This window comes from Pezoporus flaviventris, unplaced genomic scaffold (assembly GCF_033815535.1).
Source record: "Pezoporus flaviventris isolate CSIRO_AGI_PZ_B2104156 unplaced genomic scaffold, CSIRO_AGI_Pfla_v1 ptg000079l, whole genome shotgun sequence".
NCBI classification, from domain to species: Eukaryota; Metazoa; Chordata; class Aves; order Psittaciformes; family Psittacidae; genus Pezoporus; species Pezoporus flaviventris.
In genome coordinates this window covers 2,575,297-2,598,469 of record NW_026892627.1, presented here as the reverse complement: position 1 = coordinate 2,598,469, position 23,173 = coordinate 2,575,297, and the positions used below count along the sequence as shown (strand labels likewise).

General features: G+C 50.6%; 1 protein-coding gene across 3 annotated transcripts in view; it reads right to left on the bottom strand.

Annotated features, from left to right (window-relative positions):
- GJC2 (gap junction protein gamma 2) overlaps window positions 1-21,033 on the bottom strand; it is a 33,531-nt gene extending 12,498 nt beyond the window's left edge. Inside the window, exons 1-3 of one of the 3 annotated variants that reach the window (XM_061474418.1) lie at window positions 20,831-21,033; window positions 18,448-18,524; window positions 15,519-15,621 (exon numbers count right to left, since the gene is read on the bottom strand). The gene's annotated coding sequence lies outside the window, so the exon portion shown is untranslated. Of the gene's footprint in view, window positions 1-1,224; window positions 1,322-13,447; window positions 13,580-15,518; window positions 15,622-18,447; window positions 18,525-20,830 lie in introns of those variants that run through there. The other 2 variants (XM_061474419.1, XM_061474421.1) reach the window with 2 other exon arrangements.
- Between the last annotated feature and the right edge of the window lie 2,140 nt (window positions 21,034-23,173).

The window sequence follows — 23,173 nt, the reverse complement described above, 5'->3', positions numbered from 1 at the left end:
ACAAGTGCCCCACAAATTGGTGCAGGAACAGGACCCACAAGACGCAGCCCAGGTATCTAAATCAGGTCCATGCTTTACCTGATTCTCAGGATGCTCTGTCCTACAGTCTTGGCCGTACACCATGACCTGCCCTACACTGTTCTTGGGGAAGAATGCATGCCTTACTGCTTTAAACAAAGTGTGGTTTAAGACTATGTGGGGGTGATTTGGAGGAGTTGCTATGCTTGTGAGCAGATTTAAGGTACTTTGTTCTGGGTGCTAAATCCTGCTCTGCATCCTGCTCTACCAAGAACATAATGCTCGTCTCCTAAATCATAATCCAGCACCTCAGCAAGTGGCCTGCATGCAGGACTGAGGTGAAGTTCAGGGAGCAGGACTTGTAAGATAAGACAAAATCTTATCTGAACCAGAATGCCTAAGACACCAAACCTCTCTGCAGATCCCAGCACTCACTGCCATGGCATCTATTTCTCAGTCTTTTGGAGGACTCTCAGGCTTTGGAGGAGCCTCTGACTTGCCAGGTCAGATAGAGCCGTAACAGTGAGGCTACTCCATGGTCCAAGTGTTACGCAAATGGAGAAAAGGGCTGCGGATGACTACTAAACCTCTCCCTCCGCTGCATAAACCCATCCCACTCTCTCCCAGATAAACTCTGTGCTGCAGACCTGCCACCCCAGATCACTAAAACATCCTCCTAAGCTCAGCCCTGGCTATCTGGACACCAGCCTGCCCCTCATGGTAAAAAAATCTAACGTCCCCCAAAGAGAGATCTTGAAGACAAGAAACCAAACACCAAAGCAAAAATATCAGACACTTGGATGTGACTTTATGGCCCAGTTTTCCATTACTAATAAGATTTAAACATAGTTAACTGGGAAGAGAGAGGGACTCGAACATGATAAATAAGGAAACAAATATGCTGGACACGCTCTTGCCAACTGTTCTTTGATAACAGGCAAAGCAGAAAGTAAAGAAAAAAAAGGAAATGTTATAACTACAAGTGCTTTCCTACCCTTCTGGCCGGGTTCCCAGCATGACCAGGGCAGGTCTGCACTCTGCTCACCAAGATATTTCACTACACCAGTATCACCAGTAAATATTTAGATAACCGCTTAGGCAATTACACCCAGAGATAATTACATAGTCACTTTTACGTGCAGAAGAGAGGAGGATGAGTGAGAAATGCTCAGAGGAGTGCCCGGTATCGGGTGAGCAGTACAATACCTTCCCCGGGAGCCCTGGGGACGGGAGCATCAGCAGAGGCTGGCCGGTCTGATCCGAAGGCAAGCGCGGGGCGGGAAAGGAATGGGAGCCTTCCTGGACGTGTTTACATAGGTGGGCCTCCACCCGCTGACACTGGAGAGGTCAGCAGCTCGTGCCTCATATCTGGATGCCAAGAAGGGACACCACGTGTCATTTTGTCCCCAGAGCTCACAGGACTGGAGGAACTGACTCAGTATCCCACCTTTCGCTCTACAGGTAGATTGGGGTGGAGAGGATGCCCTCAGGCTGGTATCCAGGTGGGAACAGAGCCAGTCCCATCTGGTCCTAGACCATGCCGATGCTCAAAACAAAGGTTGACTCTGACATCTGCAGCAACCAAGAGAACCAAGCCCTTGGGCATGTAGTGTGGTGCTGGCAGCACCTTCTCCATCCCCTTCACCACACTGGGCATGAGCATACACCTGCCTGTCTGCTGTGATGGGCATGCAACTGTCCAAAACCTACACCACCACCACCACCAAACCCTACGCAAGCACTGCCCAACTGTACATCAGCACCACCAAACCAAATACCACCAAGCCCCACATGAGTATTACACCATATGCTAACTCCACCAAACCCTACACCACCACCAATCTGTAAACCACCATCACCAATACCTACAGCACCCCTCAACCCATGATGTCTCTAGGTTGGGACCATGAGCCTGAGGGCTTGGCATAGTCCCATCATACCTCATGCATAGGACTAAGGCAGAGACCCCCCAACCTTGTTACATTTCCCCTCCTACCAAAGAACAGATCAAGCTGGTCCCTGCTACCCAGTTGCCTTCACCCCACGTGATGTTGGGGGGAAGGAGGCATGAGATATGGGCTGCAGCCAGGTGCTCTGAGAGGACCCCCATGAGATGGCACCTTCCCCCCTGCAGCTTTGCCATCCCAGCCACAGGACCCACTCTGTGGCCACTGCTGCAGGGGAGCATAATCTCTTACATTCTTGATCCTTGATGAACACACAGGACTGTGCAGATTATCGGTCTCAAAGCGGACAGGCACAGGGAAGCTGTCCCCCAGGAAGCCAGCAGCAGGTTATGTTCCAAAATGCATGCATAAGCTGCTTTGCAATGGGCTGCTCTGGGGAGCGAGCAGCAATTAAAAGCTGGAGAGATGAAAGGGTAATATCAAATCCAGCTGTGAAAACAAAGATAAAAACCCTCTGAGCCTACAACCTCCCTTGGCCAATACGCGGGAAACAACGCGGCAACACTAATTCCTCTCCCCATGTCCATCCAACAGATATTTTTTTATGAATGAGCATGTTGAGGCGGAAGGGGAAGGAAGGGAGATGCAGGAGGAAGAGGTGGACAGCCCTTCCACGCCTGTTACACAGGGGATTCTCTGTAGTTCATGGAGGGGCAGGGCCATGGGTCTGAGCCAACGATGCCTCAGTGCTTGGGGCTGATCCACAACCAAGACAAGCAGGCAGCCACATAAGGTTTTTCTCTTTGCCGATACAACAGACTGGTCCTGAAGGTAGATATCTTCCCAAGAGAGCACCAGGCACATGGGTGCATGGGTGTAGGTTTTGCTAGAGAAGTGAGTGGCTCAGGGGCATGCTACCTGGCTCACACCAAACCCTGCACCACCCACTGGGATGCACTGGGCTCTCACTGTCAGAGCAGGTACCCCTGGCATCACTAGGGCTTGTGTAGGGGTCAAACATCCCCATACAAAGGATCTGTCTGGTTTCCATGCAGGGATGCATGAAGCACCACTGTGAGGCTAGAGTTGCAACACTGAGAATGCTACAGTCACAGTTTAATCTGTAACAATACTAAAATCCGCCCATGACATGGAACAAGCCCTATATCAGTCTCCCAGTCTTCTGCTCACATTTCTTCCATGCTCTCTGCCGGGTTTAGCATCCTCTGCTAATGGGAACATTGCTAAATTTAAAGATGTAAAAAGTATGGGAAATGCCATGGAATGAGGGTGCAAAATCAAAAAAAAAGCCCTGTTCCTCCTTCACTTTGCAATAAATAGCCCTTGGAAATGCCAAGTCAGAGTCTCTGACCTACAAGCAGCTATCAGGACAAACCTAGGTTTGCTGCTAGCCCACTGAGGTTCATCCCCTTTGCTGTGGCTCTGGTGGTGGTCACTGGCTGGGCACCCAGTCCACCATGTTTCAGTATTCCCGGAACGCCCCTGGAAATCTTCTGGAGTGAATAGCTGCAGTGACCTGGCCATTACCAGAAGCTGGAGAAAGAAGATGAAGTTCTGGGAGGCTCTTCTTGAAAATTCACTCTTTCCATTTCCAGTTCTTTCCCTCCCTTCCTCTCCAAGTCATCCTCCCTTTAGCCTCCAGACAGAAATAAATAAGAAACCACAACACCATCTGAGAAAGATTAAGAGGCAACAACTTAAGGAACATGAATCAAAACCCCAGATAACATTCTGCAGTGTTGCTTTAAGATGGATTGGTCTGCACAGAGACAGACAAGGTAGAGCCCTGTGGGCCATGTGTGCAGCCATAAGGAGCTGGAGCCAGGGGAGCAGAGTACCACATCTGACTTGTGGAACACAACTCACTAAGCCATGATTAATATGGAGCCTGTGAGATTCCTTGCATCATCTGAAAGCATATCTTCATCCACCATCTTCTTTCCCTGGCTGCTTTTTGGGCCCATACTGAGCTCAAAGCCTGGGAGCCTTCACGTCAACCCTCTGGAGCCCACATCAGTGCTGCTCAGCCAACTCTCTGCTGTCTCTAGGGTGACTCCAGACAGAAATGAGCAGGACAACCCTATTTCCACTTCTCCCAAAGGCAACAGCACAAGGGCAATAAGTTTTTGCCTTCTGTTGAGCAGTAAGAGTCCTGCAAACCATGAGCCCTGATCACTAGTACCAGACACATCCCTGTGATGGAGGACGTCTGAGACATGACAAGGGAAGAGATTTGCCTGGTAGAAGATAATATCCAAACCAAGCCCAGGAGGTTTCACAGAGGGTCTCTCCCATGGCACTGCTGCCCTGTCCCATGTGGGACTTGACTCCAACCAACTACATCATTGCCTGCTGCTTAGATGTGTCTCTTCCACCTACACCCTCAAAAAAACATCATTGCATTGCTACGCTATGATGCCAGGCTCTGCTTTGCATCCTTCCACACTGCTTTTACCAGTGCTGCTCTCTCCAAAAATGATTAGGCCTTCTCCTAGCACACCTAATATCACATCACACCACTTTTAGGACCGCAGATCCAGATCCCAGACAGCCTTTGATCTGCTGCTGTCCATTCAGAGGCCCTCACTCCATCCCTGTTTCAAAATTTCAGCTGACCAAGTGGGTTTTCTCCTTTGGCTGGGGCTCTTCTTTTCTGCTCTTGATTTAATTGTCCAGATGTAATAGCCAAGAATTTCCACAACCTGGTGGAAAATTCAAGAATCAGTACAGGAGCAAAGCCACCCCTGCCTTGGAGTACAGTGCTTTTGTTTCCTGCCGGCCATCCTCTTTCAGGCACTGAGAGCAAAAACCTCTGTGCCTTTCCAACCACTAAATCACCCTGCTGGACTCATAATGGGGGCAGCTGAACTACACCTAGTTCCACCTATTGAAATGACGGCAGCAGTCCTCATCCTACAGGAACTGACCCCTTTACCATCACTGATGCTGGTGGAAGTGCTGATGACATGTGAACGTTAGCAACCAGTTTTAATTTCTAGTGGTGTTTGCTGAAGTTTGAGCTAATGAAGAGTCAGGGTTGGAGGGGCTTAAGCTCAAGGGACGGGAGAGGGGATACTCAATCCAAGAGTGAAGCCAAGGGCTGCATGGAGGGGGAATTAAACTTTAAGAGTTAGCACTACCAGACTAACCAGGATGCTCTGCATATCAGCATATCTATTCCAGTCATGGAATCATAATATCACAAGTTGGGACCAATAAGGACCATCAAGTCCTTACTCTTTAGTCATCACACTGAAGTCCTGCATTCAAAAAAACAAGTGGTCAGTGGGCTTCACAGGGCCAAGAAATGGGGTCACTACAGAGCAGTGCAGATGCAAAGTCCACACACATACTCAGCCCCATCCTGGCCAGCCTCAAGGAGAAGTCATTGCTCCATCCTGCCACCTCCAGTCTCTGTCCAGAATTCTGTACAACTCCCACTTACGGAGTTTCTGGTGCTTTTACCTGCGATTTGACCAATTTCATCCTCTTTCGTGCCTGTCCACACAACAGCCCCATTAATGCCATGGAAGAGAAGGGGAACAGGAGAGCTTTCAGGCTCTCTGCTGTGCAGTGGAAGGTAAGGTGAAACATGCATCCCTGGACAGATCTGTTTTTGAAAAGCAATTACTGGCAGGGAAGAGACAAATCCCACATTCCTCAGCAAAGGAATCTGGATGATGTCACCTCCTGCCCAGTGGCAGGAGCGTTCCTGCCCGCTGCAGCTCCCTCCAGGCAGCCCCTGCTTTGGCTACAAATATTTTTTTTGGCTTGGGATTTGGAAGCTTCTCATTACAAGGAATAACAGCAGGATGGACTCTCCTACTGTAAGGCTTGTCTCTGTACTAGCACATTAGCACAGGCCACAGGTTAATAGAGGTTCACACAGACCAGCCAAAGTTTTACTGCCAATAGCAGAAGCGGAGGGGGGGGGAGGGGGGGGAGAGGATAGGAATAGGAAATGTGGTGTTTTGTGTGTTTTCGGTTTTTTTTTGATCTGTGCAGTGCAGATTGAGAGAGATCAGAAATCTCTTAAAATAGAAGGCTGCCTGCTCCACTAAATCAGTTTCAACCAAATTTACCATTTTCTAGGCATGTAGACATGCCTCTAATCCTGTGGCTTTCTCTCCCTCCCTTTCTAGTAGGATACATCTAGCAGGATGCACCTAGCAGGATACACCTAATAGGATATACCTGGTACTTTACATAGAATCATAGAACCAACAAGATGGAAAAGGCCTTTGAGATCAAGTCCAACCATTACCCTAGGACTGCAATGACCACAACTAAACCATGTCACTGAGGGCCACATCAACACGGTTTCTGAACACTTCCAGGAATGGTGACTCCACCATCTCCCAGGCAGCCTGTTCCAATGCCTGATCACCCTCTCTGCGGGGAGAGTTCTCCTAATATCCAATCTAAACCTCCCCTGACATGGCTTGAGGCCATTTCCTCTTGTCCTACTGCTTGTCACCTGGGAGAAGAGACCAATTGCACCTTGCTCCATCCTTCTTTCAGGCAGTTGTAGAGAGCGATAAGGTCCCCCCTGAGCCTGCCCTTCTCCAGACTGAACAACCCCAGTTCCCTCAGCAGTTCCTCATCAGACTTGTGCTCCAGACCCTTCACCAGCTTTGTTGCCCTTCTCTGGACCTGCTTCAGCACCTCAATGTCTTTCTTGTAGTGAGGGGCCCAGAACTGAACACAGGATTCAAGGTGAGGCCTCACCAGTGCCCAGCTGATGTACCAGTACATCAACTAGGATGTCTAAAGAAAGGATCTTTCCTAACTAACTGGAATAAAGTGCCCTTTTGCCTGGAAGGGGAGTCCAGTGCATGTTTCTAGGAAGAATGTTGCAGGGGTATGGAGCAATTGTGGAGTGATGTGGAGGCAGGACCATGTGCAGCGTGGTGGCTTCTCCTCAAAAGATCTCCTTATATCCTCCAAGACTGTTTTTAAGGCACTTGGGTGGGATTTAGTCACCTAAATTTGAGTGTTCAGACCTCGTTGGAGCCTGAGCTCAACATCTACCTGCACTCTGAGGGCTGCTCTGGGACAGGGCTCAGTTTCCATCTCTTCTCTCTGCTCCTCTACGTGTCACTAAATGCTCTCAGGAACCAGGAGGCCAGAGCACACCCTGTCCAAAATGTGACAGTATCCTCCTGCAACTCTTCCCCAATAGTTTATGTTTATAACTACTTTTTAAGATATCCATCCCATCAAAAGGTGCTGCTTGCACCCCACTGTTCACCCACTTCTCCTTAGCACCCATGAGGAGGCTGGAGGAGGAAATGTGGACACATTGCTTCATTATGCTCTGAGATAACCCACTGCTGGCATCTGAAGAAGTTTCATACTCTCAGACTTTGACTGCAGGTATAATGTGAGAGGGACAGTCCTGCCCTTTAGTGGAAAACACTGGAGGAGCAGGAGGATGGCCTTTGTGAAACACTTGTGAGCATGGAGTACTCCAAATCCCACAGGTGCTGATAGGATCACACTCAAGTCACTGATTTTGCTAAAACATGAGATGTGCCACTGAAATCCTAGCAATGCCACAGTGAGAGGAGCGATGGGAATAGAAGCCAGCTGCGTTTTTAACACCAGCACAAGGTATTGCCTCATACCTGAGTGCATGGATGTGCTGGTTTGAGTGTTTAAAAAAGCACATTTAAGAAATCGCTTTTGGAGGTTTCTCAAGCTTGGTGCCTCTTGCATCTGCTGACCAGCTTGAGCGTGAGCATGGATGGGAGCCCCAGGCGTCAGTCTGGCTCTGTCAGTGCCAGTCTTCACTGGCATAATGGCTAAACCTGGATGGATCCATGCCATGCTGATGGGTGAAATCATCTCCCCTTCCCCATGGGGACTGCAGGCTGAGCCAGGCAGGAGCCAAGCATTTTGCACAACTTCTGTGCAGCCTGAACCCTAATTCATCCCTTCTCCAACTAGTGCAGGACTTTCACCAGCACTCTGTTGCTTTTAAGCTTTGGTGATAAGAGGTTTCAGTGAATATTTCAAACCGTACCATAAACTACAGCCTGCCAACATAAACACTGTAAAAACACTCCCTATAAATCCTGCATCAGAGCTCACCCTTACTAGAACTATTAGAATGCTATGGAATAGTTAAAAACATGCCATAGGCTGCCCAGGAGGCTCTGGGAGAAAGAGAGATATGCAATGCATGCACCCCCCCCCCCCCACTGCACAGCAGAGCTTCCTCCTCATCCTTCCACCTCGGGATCTCAGGGTGAGCTCCACTCATGGAGCACTCAAGTAAATGAGTCCCACACCCACATGCGTCCTGTCCAGCGCATAAAACCTCGCCTGTGTTTGCCATTAGACACAGTATTTCCTGCAGAAAGCTGCCTGCTTTTCCCTGCCTCTCTTCTGGCCTAGCTGCATCCATCTCTTCCTGTTTTCCAGGGCATCCCTCCCTGCTCTAACAGCTCGGAGTAAGATTATCTTGCAAATCAGCTTCACAAGTGCCCCATGGACCCCCACAGCTCATGCAGACCTTGAGGACTGAAGGAGACTCAAAACCTCCGCATTTGCCACCGGGCTTCCTCTGATCTCCAAGGAGAAACAGCTTCAATCAACCCTAAAGCAACCCAGACATCTGAGAAGAGGGAAGTCTGGAGCAGCCCCCATACAGGGACCAGCCCCAGCTCTGGTCTCTTTGCTGTGGGTCCCACCTGCTGAAGAGATCAGCAGTGCTACAGCATGACTGGCATTAATCATGGGCCATCTCCAAGGCTGGTGCCAAAGGAGAAGGCACAGCGGTCCTTCCTCTCTCTCAAAATGCCAGTCCACAAAGTCCATCTCACCACCCTGGGGATGATGTCCCAGGTCTCCATGCCTCGACTGGGATGGGATGTCTCAAGCTCCACCAAACACCATGTACATCCTGTGTAAACCTCTCGGTCCACTCAACCAGGAGCTGAAGCTATGGCTGACCTTGCCCCTCTGCCCCTGGCCCCGCAGCGTGAAGAATGCTTTGTCCAGGGAGTTTGGAGCCTGAGCATGACCACCTCCTGCAAAGCCTCACCAAGCATGCAACAAAGCCCCATAGAAAGGCAGCCTTCCTCTGGGTGCCTTTAGAGAAGTGGCTACACAGGCACTGAGCAGCTTCTGCCTACCACTGTATAACCCTTCTCTGGCAGCTGGAGCATTGTGTGAGCCAGCAGCCTTCCCCACAGCCCCAGCAAAAATAATAGCTTATGGCATCTTGGATGACACTAAACATGTGGGCAACCAAAACCAGCCCAGGGTGTCCCATATGCAGCCTGTGGAGTCTGTGTGTTGGGGTCAGCACAGGGTGCTGTCCCCAGTGGTCTCCCCTTCCCTGGGGGACCCAACCACAATGGAGAAGCAATGCTATCAAATGAGGTTTTTTCCACAGAAGGGATTGTTTTGCAATGCCTGTGGCATCACGTTTTCTCTCCCTCCTCCCCTCTTCCCCGGCATTGCTTTCTTTTCATTAGCTTCATCTGTTTTGACTTGAAACTCTCCAGACCCACGGCTGGCTCACATCTTCCCTAAAGCCACGAGGTCCTCCTGTCCCACCGATCACAAGAGGAGAGCAAACGGCTGCTCTCGTGCTGCAGAAAGCCCCAGGGGACCTGGCAGTGCTTGCACAGGCCACCGGGTCACCAAAACACTGCCAGAGCGAGCCAGACATCGAGACATCGCCTGCTCTTGCATCATGTCACTAGATAGCAGCTCCTCCCCAGGGCGCTGAGCAGAGAGACGGGCAGGGGGGAGGCAGTGGGGAGCTGCCTGCCCTGGAAAGGAAACGAGGACATTCATTTCTTAGTGAACCTGGTTAACTATTTCTGCCTGGGAGCGCAGAGGAAAGGGCTGGGCAGAGCACTGTGCAATAAATACCATTGTCCCCGGCAGGAAGAAAAGGGCATGATAAAAACGTGCCTGGAGGGATTTGGCTCAAGCTCACATTTGAACCAGCGTCAGGTTTCCAAAGCAGAGGCTTCCGCACGCACGGCAGGGCGTTCTCCAGGCTGAAACAGGTCAGGAATGTCATCTGGGGTCATGGATTAACTGTGCATTGGGCCGGGGGGTCCCATGGACAAGAGATTGAAGCACCCAAAGATACTCAGTGCCAGTCTGAAGCATCATCGCCAGCTTCAGCATCAATGGACAAAGTCATGGGAAAACAGCCCAGAAACACAGCTTGGTCCCCACTGTGGCCAAGCCACTGGGCGGGAACATCACTGTGTTTCTGGCCTGTTTTCCCGTGATTTTGTCCATTTACATCCTGCCAGCAGCCTGCTGGTGGGTTTGCACGTGCCATCTGTGTTTCGCTGCCTTGCTGGCCTCTACCTTGTATTCGAAAGGCACTTTGCATAGAGGAGATGCTTGTAAAGCTCTTTGCCAAACGTGTTTAAGAGGGTATTAAAAAGGGTCAGAAATAACAAAGCAAAGCAGAAACACAGCCTTGGAAGATGCTGAAATCCCTCAGTCCTCGCTATGTTGAAATGGGTCTTGTCTCTGTTGAAATGGTGTGTAAATTCACCCAGAAAATAGAGCCTCATGATCCCAACACAGTCCTGGCCCCCACAGAGTCACCCTTTCACCCCTGGCACTGCCAGTTCCCCTCGCAGCAGAGGCCACTGATGGTGGCATCCCCCAGGGATGATGACTGGGGCCAAGGTGACGGGACCAAGTCTGGGGCTAGTCCCAGTTGAGGGGAGCAGCGGATGGGTAAGAGGTGCAGTGCTGCTGTGTTGGGGGACCTCAGCAGGCTGGAGAAACGGGCTGGTGCGACCCAGGTGAAGTTCAACAGAGCAAAGGCAGAATGGAAAGGTGGCCTCTATGGGGAAAAAGACCCAGGACAGTGGGAATTGGCTGGGGAGCAGCTCTGTAGCAAGGACCAGAGGTCCTGCTGGACAACAATCAGCAGAGCAAAGTTAGAAGTGAAATAGCAATTTACCCCATATGCCTTAATTATTTTATAGAATCATAGAATAGTTACAGTTGGAAAGGACCTTAAGATCATCTAGTTCCAACCCCCCCCCGCCACAGCATGGGACAAGGCTCCTCCTTTTCTACCTGTGTTCCCTGTCCTCTACTGCTACAGCCCAGTGTTGCACTGCTGGAGTGCAGCAACCCACACAAACTCCTTTATTTTCTCTTTTCCTGCCAGCAAGGAGCAGAAACCACTGTGATTTATAGGACCAGGCTCCAAGATCTCCAAGAAACACACCACGTCAAAGGGAGCTTTGCAGCCTTAGAAATGACTCTTGGGCTTGTTGGATGAACCTTGGTGGAAGAGCTCCAAACAAGCTGCAAGTTACGGGTGAGGAGAGTCCTCCGCAGCACTGGGACCTGCAGGAATACTGTGCACGCTGTGTGCTGTGATCCACCTCCACAGTGCATTGCTGAGGAAGGAGGGGTTTCCTTATTACACACACTGAAAAAACTCTCCTGGCATTTCAGTCTTGGACAGCACTCAAGGATTGTCTCAGACACAGCTCTCAGAGCCTGCAGGAGAATACGAGGCGCAGATTCCCCATCAGCGACATACCCCTTCCTCCAGTTCCCACCCGCCCCTGACTCACTTGAGCAGGATTAAACTGGATTTCCTTCCTCTGACTTTCTAAGGAGACTTTGTACAGAGGACGGATTGCCCTCCTGTGGCATTGCAAGGTAACTTGGGTGAAAGAAGCAGCTGCCTGTGGCCTCTTATGACTCAAGGGACTCTTTCCCTCTGTTTGAGATAGGGGGATGTTTGCTCACTCCCTGCCAGGAGAGGACACAGCCCTCTCCCATTAAGCACAACTTAAAAGAATTTATAAGCCAAGCTCCTGTGCTTGGTACAGCTGGAAAGGGCATTTTGGTATAGGGAGCAGACGGAGCTCCCACCATATGAGAGAGAGAAAAGCCCTCCTTCCACACATGGAGCACAGTATGGACCAGGAGAGCTCAAGAGGCCCTTCCAGCCCCACTCTCAAGGGATCCCTTTGGACAAATTGTGGTTGTAACCAAGCCTGCTAACAACTGTACCAGCAATCTAGAGGCAGGAGGGATGTCGCTAAAGGTCACAAGGAAGATACTAGGGTTTTATTGAGGATGGAGCCAAAAAAGGCTATGGAAATGCAACATCATCTCTACGCGAGATTCATAGAATCACAGAATAGTTTGGGGTGGAAGGGACCTTAAAGAACACTCAGTTCCAACCTCCTGCCACAGGCAAGGACACCTTCCACTAGACCAGGTTGCTCCAAGCCCCGTCCAACCTGGCCTTGAACACTGCCAGGGATGGGGCAGCCACAGCTCCTCTGAGCAACCTGTGCCAGTTTCTCACCACCCTCACAGAGAAGAGCTTCTTTCTCAGATCTCATCTAAATCTCCCCTCTATCATAAGGAGAATAAAACCATTCCCCCTTGTCCTATCCCTACATGCCCTTGTCAAAAGCCCCTAAGGACCTAGAGTTGTCGATGGGGGATACAAGCTGGAGGATATCCCACTCCAGAGGAGCATCCTGTGTGTTTGGTAGCCAACGGGAGAGTTTTCTCTCAAGGAAGGCTGGTGGCCAAGAAGATGAGTCCACCAAGGAGCAGGTTCAGCTCCCACTGGTGGTGATGCTGCTGAGCCACTGCCCTCCTCATGCCTCAGTTTCCTCAGCTGTGCAGGAGAGAATTCCTTTGTGAAGTGGTTTGAGATGCGAGGATGAAAAGTGTGCTGACATCCTTGGATAGTATTGAGAAAACAATACAAAAGCACCTTACACACAACATAAACTTATCAATGGACCTTTTGTCCATGGGTTAGAGACACCAGCTGCAAAACTGCATCTTCTGCTGGGGTGAGCTCCTGCAGGCGCCTGTGCCTGGTCTTCAAAGACCAGCTCTTGAAGGACAAGCATGTACCACCTAATCCAATGCTCCAAGAGCAAGCAGGCTGCAGACCCCAAGATTTTCAGTGCAAGCACAAGTGTCAGAAATGTAACCCAAGGGACCGAGAGAAGGACTAGCAGGGAAAACAGACCCCAAAGTGTCTTCCTTTCCCCACCTCTGGTGGCCTGAGATGGGGGGGAGGTTCAGGAGGGGGACTGGCCAGAAGGTCCAAGAGCTCATAGGGTTTTCCACCAGGAAAAAGCCAAACTATCAGTGGTTTAATCCCAGACTCACAGGAGACAGATTTGCACTGCCCTGTGCGACGGGGGATGATTTATGCTGACAAAATGTGCACAAACTGATGCCAAATAGGGATGTTATGTCTCTTACCACCGGCAGGAAAGGCAATACACGAACACTGTAATGTCATGGTAAACGCGCTCCCCACCCAAGTGATGGGGAAAGGACAGAGAATGAAGAGCAGGGGAGAGCAGGAGCAGAGGTGGGTCAAAGCAGAGGGTGGGGGTCTGCAAGGCGCCAGGAAAGCAGCCAAGGAAAACCATCGGCAAAATACCAAAGTAAAGTGGAGGGGGGGGGGGGGGGGGGGGAAGCAGCGAAACAAACCGAACCAGAAGGTAACATACAGAGAATGCTGGGCTCAGTCCCTTCCAAAAGCGTCCCATCCTTCCCCGCCGCGGTGCACACAGCCACAGGCAGCGTCGCGTCCCGTCCCTGCTGCAGCGCTTCTCCTCCCTCCCGCCCCTTCAAACCCAGCTCTTCCCGCCGCACCAGCCTGGAGACGCTGACGTGGAGACGTCCACCGGGGAAGCGTCCCAAGACCGGAGAGCTCCTCCAAGTGTGACGCTGCAGACCCATTGTTCACCAGCATCTCCTTCGCTTCCCTTTTAGTTTTAATTTCCTTAAAAGCGCTCAAAGAAAGACCAGAAAAAACGAGACCGCAGCAATGCTTCCAGGAGCCAAGAGTGCTTAGGGGAAAATCAAGTTATCCAAGGGTTAGGGCTAATAATAGCAGAAAGAGAGCTCCTTGGAGCAGGAGAGGGAAGGCAGGAAGTGGAGGTGCTGCCATAGGATAAAGAAATGCTTCCTTCTCATTTGGAGTTTCTTTTCATTTCTGTTCAAACAGAGGTGAAGCAGAAAGGCAAGTCAGCTGCAAACTCAATCTGTCCCTGCAGCTACAGTGATAACACTGCAGCAGCAGCAAAAACATCCCCCCATTATGTTTATGGCAAAGTCAACAGCCCAAAGCAGCTCCTGTTGCTCAGATTTTACATTCTTAGTATTTTATGCTGGCTGAGGACTCCCCTGCCAGCTCCATCCCAGCCCCTCTTCATCCCCCTGCTTCCTTCCCAGCACCGCCTTATGGGGGGGGGGGGGGGGGGGAGGGCACAGCTGGAAGCATCACACTGCCCTATGGATAACAGCTGGAAGGGGACAGAGGGGACATTATCCCCCTATCCTAGCCCCTTCTGCTGTGTCCCAGAGTTTTGTCCCCATGCAGGTCTCCAGCCTAAGAGGGGGTGATGTTACCCCACACTCAAACACAACAAGCAGGGATTAAATAACTGCCCCCAAGCAGAGGCTACAACCTTTGGCATGTTCTCTGTTCCTTCACTTGCCAGCTTGCATGATTTTATGCTTGATCTCACAATAATTGATATTTTCCTTAAAGGCCCCATGCTGCGAGGTGAAATTTGGCTTCTAGGAGTCCAAATCAGCAAGGTTTTGTTCGCTACAGCTAAAGAACCCCTTCCAAAATTTAGCAAATCCAGTATGAAGGTGGCTCTAAAGCTTTCCAATTTGGGGGTTCTTGAATCTCCTAATCCTACAGGGACCCCATGCATGTCCCCCAAGTAGCACCCACCATGTGCAACTCCTCAAAGTAACTTGTTTTTCCTGTTTTTAAGGAGAAGGGATATCCTTGCTCCACAGCACAGCTGAATGAGGCAGCCAAGTTTTCATCCTCTTATTTAACTTTTCAAGTGGTTTTCTTCTCTCCAGCTGCTCTAGGGGATGAACCAGCTGGGAAGCAGCCTGGCTGACCATTCAGGGGGTATGTGCTCCCAGAAGGGGAAATTAACTCATACGATGCCCCAGGGATGGAGGACGGGGGAGAAGGGAGGCATCACTGCAGTGCTTGCTCCTGTGTCTGATGCTGCCCTTGACACAGTCACAAGCCAAAACTTCAGGCAAATCAGAGGTTTTCAAGAAGATTACTATTTAGGAAAACCCTTCTGTAGGTGCCCAACTTGAAAACAACCTTAAGTATGCTTCTAAAACAAAAAAAATCTCAGCTTACTGTTGCAGACCCAGAGTCAAGTCTTGTTCAGCCTTGTTAATAACAGTGTCAAGCAAAGCCCTGGATCCAAATTTTAAGGGATTGCCCAGACTCCAAGTGGAGTTGGATATCAGTAGCTTAAACATTTTATACAAAACATTTTATAGGAGTAAAATGAAATAAGACAATCTGCACAGCTCTCAATGTTGACTTTATATGTCATGTGATATATAAAAAATATACTATATACACTATATATAATATAATTTATACAAAATATATTACTAGGATCAGTGAAAGAGTGACATAGTCCCCCAGGATGAGGAACAAATCATCCTTTTGCCCACAAAATCCACATTTTCTCCTGGTGATACCCCCAGAGTCACATCTCAGTAAGGAGGTGATTAGATGAGCCATACCTTTCACAGCCAGGAAAAGAGGTGAGTCTGAGCTGCAGGTCTTCACTGCATAACCGGAGACCTTTGCTGGAGAAGAAGCCCTGCAGTGCAACCGGCCACAGCCCTGCAACAAAGCCAAGGAAGAGGCGATTATTCCCGGGCATCTCTCTGCCAGGCACAATACAGCAGCGTTTCAGCACCCGTGCTCAATGCCATCATTGTCCCCTCCAGAGCCGCAGCTCCTGCATGCAGTCACTCGTACGGGCTGAAGCTTCTGCTACTCTGCAATTTCCCAAAAGGCTTCATCCTACGACTGGACAGGAACAGGAGACTTTGTTTCCCTCCTAGGGTGGGATAACAGAGCTAGGGACAGGAGAGATGCTCAGATTGACCTTGCCAACACCATTGTGCTATTGCCTGGTGTGCGGTTCCTACAAGGAAGGAAGGAAATGGGACCTTAGAGAAAATACACTGGGGTATGGCAGTCATGTGAAGATGGGCTGAAAACTGGTGTTAATGGCTCACTGATCAAACTGAGGGATGCTCTGGGTGTTATTTCATAGCAATCCTTCCAGTGCAGCCATTACAGAAGCACACTGAGGAGCTGGGGAGGGTCTGGTGGTGGCCACCAAGGTGGTCAGGGCTGGAGGATGGGATGCATAAGGAGAGGCTGAGCTCGGTCTGGTCAGGCTGGAGAACAGCAGGGGAGTCCTTGTTCATAAATGTAACTATTAAATGGGAAAGTGTTGAGAAAACAGGACCAAACTCTTTCCAGCGGCACCCAGGGACCAGAGAGGCAGCACTTTTGCTGCCGCCAAGACGATGAGAAGGCACAACAAGAGATTTTGCCTGTCTTTAGAAACACCAGAAGGTGCTGCAAGAAGACTGGTGAAGTTCCTTCCCTATGGGCACAGTGGATAGGACAAGGGGGATCAGGCTGGGTTTCAGCAATGAAACCAGTGCAGAGCCCAGATATGCCCCCACAGCAGTGCTGTCTGTTGTATTTTTGCTTCTACGTGCCAGCCCTGGTATCTGCAGGCTGAGAGCAGGTCCTAAAGCCAGTGGGGTGAAGCTGCAGTATATGATGGCCCAAAGGAACAGCACCACCCATGCTTTGGAGGGCACATGGGATAAACCAAAATGCAATACATTCAAATATACATAAAGGCAAATTAAGTGGAAAAGCTGCTGTGCTGGAGCTGTGCTGCTCCCTGGGGATGCTGGCAGAAGCAGGGTGGCAATTGGAAAGCAAGCACTTGGGAGGGAGCAGAAGGGACATTCAGCCTAGGTTTGAGGCCACAAGGATGCTGGCTGAGATAACTGCAGGCATTATGGCTTGCTGGCCTCCACAGGTCAAGCTACTGTAATAATTAGCAATCAGATACTGAATCAATGAACCATGCAAGATCATCCTCCTTGCTCAGGGGAACAGCCTGACAAACTCTTTCATCCCACAGATGCTGGCTATGGCACCCTGGGGACAGCGATTGCTCCACCTACGTGGGCAGTGACACCAATCTCCCCTCTCCACCTCAAACTGGGGGTTGTTTTTGCTCTCCAGTCCACTCTGCCACATCCAGGAGGCACCTGTAGGACCACCGCCACATTCAGAAGCAAGGGATCCAGCTCAAGCTTCCTTCCAACCAGGAAAAATTATCAATCTCCCCTTTTTTTCCCCAGCCTATACCCAGTATACCTAGCTCAGCACATTGCTGGTTGTAACACAGAGGACTGAAGCATTGCATTTGGGTTTTTGGAGAGTTTTCCCAGCAGGGCTCAGCCCCCACCACCTCTGTGCTGGCTTTGCATTACGGAGACAGGGACATCGCTGCAGCTGGATGCCCACCATCAAGGTGCTTTGCTTTCCATCAGTAAGACTTGCTTGACAGGAGCAGTAACCCCTAGGGCTTCAAGGGAATATCTGCAAATGAATGCTGGACTGAGGACTGGTCACTGGGAGGATGGATGCTCCATCTGCTACACCCTTCCCTGTGCCTACTGGACCAGGCTCCCAGTTCAATAGAATAATGGCTTCTGTGAGGTGATGAAATAATATATATATATATATATATATATATATATATATATATATATTTGCAAGTTCAACTGGGGAACCATTGTTTCACCTTTTCAGCCTTCATTTTATCACCTCCTCGCATCCATCCAGGATAGGGAAAGTAAAATCCAGGAAAACATCTTGCTCCTCCCTCCTTTAGTGCCTGGGGAGGGAGAAATCAGGTGTCAGGAAGGAGATGTATCCCCAATTTCACCAGCATCCAGTTGTACCAGTTGCCACTGCACACAATCTGAATTGCAGATGGCTTCTGGCTATTTACAGGGCTGGAGCCACATCCTGGATGAGCGGAGTCACAGCTGCTATTGTTGGAAAAAGCTGAGCCTGTACTGGATATCCTGTGGTTCTGCCCATTTTTGGAGCCTGGGAGCAGGGCTGAGCTCGTGAAATGGGGAGCACGGTGTTGGTGCCGGCATTTTGCCTCAGCCGGTGCTTCTCATGTGCGTGCCACCCCATCCAGAGCCAGTCAGGTTTATGGATTGGCATCCCACGCTCTCCAGGGATGACACAGTTGCACATCCAGTCGATGAGGCTGACCCAAATACAGTGCCCAGCAAGGCAGGCGCATCCCAGCTCCCAGTCCTGCTGCCAGGGAAGCACTTATTCTCACAGAGCCGACAGAGATGGAGACAGCATAACTCCTACGAGCACCTTGGAGCTCCAAGTTCCAATGGGAAGCTCTCCAATACCCTGTGCTAGAGAGAAAACTTGATCCTCCCCCACAGCTTGCTTTCCAGCAACAGTGCAGTCAGGGAAAACACATCCTGGAGGAGCGATGTCTTGGCCAAGGGGTGCCATCAAGAGTCAGGTCAGGCCCGATAAGGGTCAGTTAGACCCAGGGAATGTTATGAGTTGTTGGGGTTCTGCAGGACTTACCTGTTGTCAGTGTTGGTGGTGCTGGTGGGTGTCTCAGTGTGAGGCAACAGCGGGCATGTGATGGTCACCTTGCTGTCCTACGGGAGAGCATGAAAAGGACATCAGCATGCCTGGGCAAGGAGCACATCACCTGGTATAAAACCAGTCTCAGCTGCAGGCCCTACAAATAAGCCCACAGTCTGGCATGGCTGCATTCCTCATTCCCCATCCCACCAAGCCCCCGATCCCAGGGGCACGATCCTCATCTGCTCCAGTGCAAAGTCAGCTGGCTTCACTTGGCTTGCGATATGCCAGAGGATTTTGCTCCACAGGGGGTCAGGGAACACCAGCAGATCTCACCCTGCAGCTTTGATGGAGGGGTGACCCCAGGGAGAGGGTTGACTCTGAATCGCTTGCAATAAGGCTCTCAGCTCCGTTTTGTAGCCATGCAGGCTGCTGGATGATTTCCTAGAAGAGGTCTGTTGCATACCGATGGAAATGCAGGCACCAGATATAGGAAATAATGGGATTTGCCAGAAGAGCTGTAACTGGTGACCTCAGACTCTGCAGCTATGCTGGGTCCAGCCAGCACCAACCCCACTGATGTGCTGCACCTCTCCAGAAGGTCATAAATACACGCAAGGAGCCTAGGCTGGCTCACTATAAGGATTTTCTCCCCCAGATACTTCTGACAGCACTCAGGTTGCTGAAGCCGCAGCCCTATCCATCACACACCATCCCTGTGCGCCAACATGAGCATATCCCATCACACTTCAGCACTCAGTATATTACATCTCCCAGTGTTTGCAATTGGAAGTTCGCACACAGACTGAGCTGGGCATTGATGGGCAAGTGAGAAAATCAGTTATTCCCTACTTTTTTTTTTTCCTTGTTGCTTATTTTATGCACCGGGTGCCCAATTATTTCCCAGGCCGTTTCTGCCCTGCGGTGCCTTTCTGCAGTGGCACGGAAGCAAGCTCGAAAATCAGAGCTGCCTCCAAAAGCACAGAGATACTAAGAAAAGCCAAGGCAAGGACAAGCTTCTGGACTGTAGGATCATTGGAGGGGACATGATGCCGGAAGGAGCCAAGGCAGATGGGCTTTGGGGTAATTTGGGCTGCTTGAAGCTATCCTGGAATACAGCTCCTGCCTTTCATGGCTTCCCCCAGGATGGTCTGGGCATTGGCTTTGGGGGTTGCCTTCCCTCATCCCACACATCCTACTGATGCAGATGAGCCTTCCTCTCCCAGCATCATCCTCCTGCAGGGATGTGGGATGAGGTGCTTCCACACTTCCCAAAGTACCTTTCAGAGCTGAAAAAAGCCAAAATCTGTCCAGTATTATTCCAATCTGAAGGAACAGTGAATATATAAAATCCCTTTTTTTTTCTCCTGACATTTCCACAAGCAATCCAGGAGCAAGCCCATGCTTTCACTTGGGTGTACCCAAGATGGAGCAACTGACCAACATCTCAGCCAGAATCACAGCCACCCTCAGGGGCAGAAGCTCATCCCTGTGGTCCATGAGACAAGGTGATGAGGTTTTTAATGGCTGTTGGGACAGCTACGCAGAAGCACATTTGACAGCGTTAGCTTTCCACCTTCACCCCAAAATGCTCTAAACCTCTTGGCTGGTATGTTCAGCACCTTCCTGTCTGGAACACATCCTAGGTAGGAAATATGCCGGTCCTGGGGGACCATCTTTAATCACAGGGAACCCCGGTAAGGAGACATCTGTCCCTTGCTTTGCTACCGTCTGGTCTCTCCATCCCAGCCCCACACTGAGTACTGGGAGCTGCCATTTGTGGCTGTGTAGGACCCTAAATTCGTCAGTGCTGCTCAGCATGGTCCTTGCCTGCTCCAGGGATGGCTGCATTCCCAACTAGCTAGTACTGAAAATATGGATCCAGAAGAGGATTTATGTTTGTAAATGCAATAAGAGAGACATCCTGGTTTTGAGGATGCAGGAATTAAACTCATTTCAACAGGTGCCTTCACCCACCCAGTCACGAGATTAGGTGCACAGCATGGCCCTTCCGAAACACCAAACATAAGAGGGGCACTCCCAACAGCAACTGAAAACAATGCATGAGAGATGCTCCACAGCTGCATCACCTGCTCAGCAACCAGCCCAGCTCCAGCAACACACTCCCAGTCGCTCTGCTACCCATCTCTGTCCCCACAGCCACCCCGTCACCTCGCATTAGCGCCAGGCATCCAGGCATTCGCTGCTTCAGTCTGTCAGACACAGCAACAGCCGCTCAAACCAGGTCACCCGGCTCAGGGTGGGTTATTTAGCACTTTCCTCTCTGTTACCACCATGAAAGGGGGATGCAGATATCTAAATTACTTGCATTTTCCATATGGCTGAAGCATCGTCCCTTCCCATTCCTAGGTGCACTCACCTCTCCCGGCAGGACCCCTGAAGGCTGGGCTCCACGCAGCTCTCGGGGTGTTGGTGGTGGGCCTAAGCAGGCAGCAGCGGGGCATTTCCATCTGGTGACAGCACCACAGGTCCCGCACGGTGGCTGCAGACCACCAGACTGAGGCCAGCACCGTGTCCTTCACCTCTGCCTTCTGTTGCGCGGGGCCCGGCACTTTCCTGCTGTCGTTTCTGCCATCTAGAGGGGACGCTTCCCCATTGCAAATGCATTCCTCAAAACAGAGCGAAATCCCCCAAATGCAGAAAAACATAAATAAACAAAAGCAGAGCTGGGCACTCGCTATGAACAGCGATAGAGCGATGCACACTGTCAGCATGGAGAAAGCCAGACGTGAAGAAAAATTCTGGGGAGGGTTTTCCTGCCCATTTAACCAGAGCTAGAACAGTGCAACACAAAACTCCTGACAGTAGAATTTCACTTTAATCTAGGAAAGATGTATTTAAAACAGCCCAAGAGAGGTAAATGATCAAAATAATCAACAAATGGTCCTTCTGAATTCCAGTGAGGTACTCGAGGGGTTGCCCAAGACCTGGTTCTGCTTGATGCTGTCCACAACATGGAGCTGTGGACATCTGGTCAGATGTGGGTTTAGGGAGAAAATCTGAGCATGGAGGCAAGGGATGTCATGCAGAGGGACCTGGACAGGCTGGAGAGGTAGGCCCATGCAGGCTTCATGAAGTTCAACAAGTGCAAGATCCTGCACCTGGATCAGGGCAATCCCAAGCACAAACACACGCTGGGGGAGACTGGATTGAGAGCAGCCCTGAGGACTTGGTCGTGTTTGATGAGAAGCTCACCATTACCTGGCAGTGTGTGCTTGCAGCCCAGAAACCAACCATCACCAGCAGCGTGACCAGCAGGTCGAGGGAGGGGATTCTCTCCCTCTGTTGCACTCTAGTGAGACCCTTCATTGCAGTCCTGTGTCCAGCTCTGGGGCCCCAACACATGAGAGATGTGGAGCTGTTGGAGCGAGTCCAGAAGAGGCCACAAAGATGCTCCGAGAGCTGGAGCATGTCTGCTATGGAGACAGGCTGAGAGAGCTGGGCTTGTTCAGCCTGGAGAAGAGAAGGCTCCAGGGAGACCTTAGGGCAGCTTCCAGTGCCTAAAAGGGCTGACAAGCTGAAGAGGGACTTTTGACAAGGACAGGTAAAGACAGGACAAGGCAGAATGGCTTTAAACTGACAGAGGGGAGATTTAGATGGGATCTGAGGAAGAAGTTCTTCCCTGTGAGGGTGGTGAGACACTGGCACAGGTTGCCCAGAGAAGCTGCGGCTGCCCCATCCCTGGCAGTGTTCAAGGCCAGGTTGGACAGGGCTTGGAGCAACCTGGTCTGGTGGAAGGTATCCCTGCCTGTGGCAGCAGGAGCTGGAACTGGATGAGCTGTAAGATCCCTTCCAACCCAAACCATTCTAGGATTCTGTGACTGAACAGTCTAGCTTGATCTAAGTTCAGTTTGAGGGCAGGTTGCTGGAAGCCACCACCTGCAGGATGGCAGATCTGACAGACTCATGTCTTGAGGATCCAACACAAACCACCTGCATCCTCCAGGACACCAGCCTCTGGTACAAGGGACCCCAAGAGCAGCTGTGCTGCATGCCTGTTTGCATCCACCATTTCTTCCTGGAGCCCAAAACCAGGTTAACCACCTGGAGGCACCAGACATGACACTGTTCATCCCCCTCTCACACCTCTGGTGAAGGCTGACTGCTCTGAACACAGGGGCTCAGTGAGGAACCAACACCTCCAAGAAGGCTCAGGATGCGATGTGCTGGAGGGATCAAAGCGCTCAGAAGTTATATGAAAGCATCAACCTTCCGGCTGAAGAAAGCTGGGGAAGTGAAGTGCAAAACATCCTTCCAGCCTGCACCAGGCAAAGTTCCCCGTATCTCAAGCCAGAGACCAGTATGAGGGACAGCAGCTAGATCACATGGATCCCTCTTAGGAGAAGGGTTTTACTGCTGTCCTCAAGCACATCAACAAAAAGGTTGCACAGCCTGGGAAAGGAATCTGTTCTTCCCCAACTTGTAGGTTTAAAAGCATCTAAGGATCTACCCACACCTAAACGCAAGTGGACCAAGTACACATGAATTACAGGATTGCTGCCAGGATGGCAGACAAGAAGCTGACAGTACCTTTCCCCCAGAAAACAAGGCAGCGAATAGATGATATCCTGCAACCATTCCTTTCTCCTATTGGGTTACTAAACAAACCCATCTGCTCACTAGGACTGTGGCTAGAGCCAAGCTGTGCTGCTCTGCTACAGCAACAAAATACACCACCACAGAGGCAGGCACTGACAGGCAG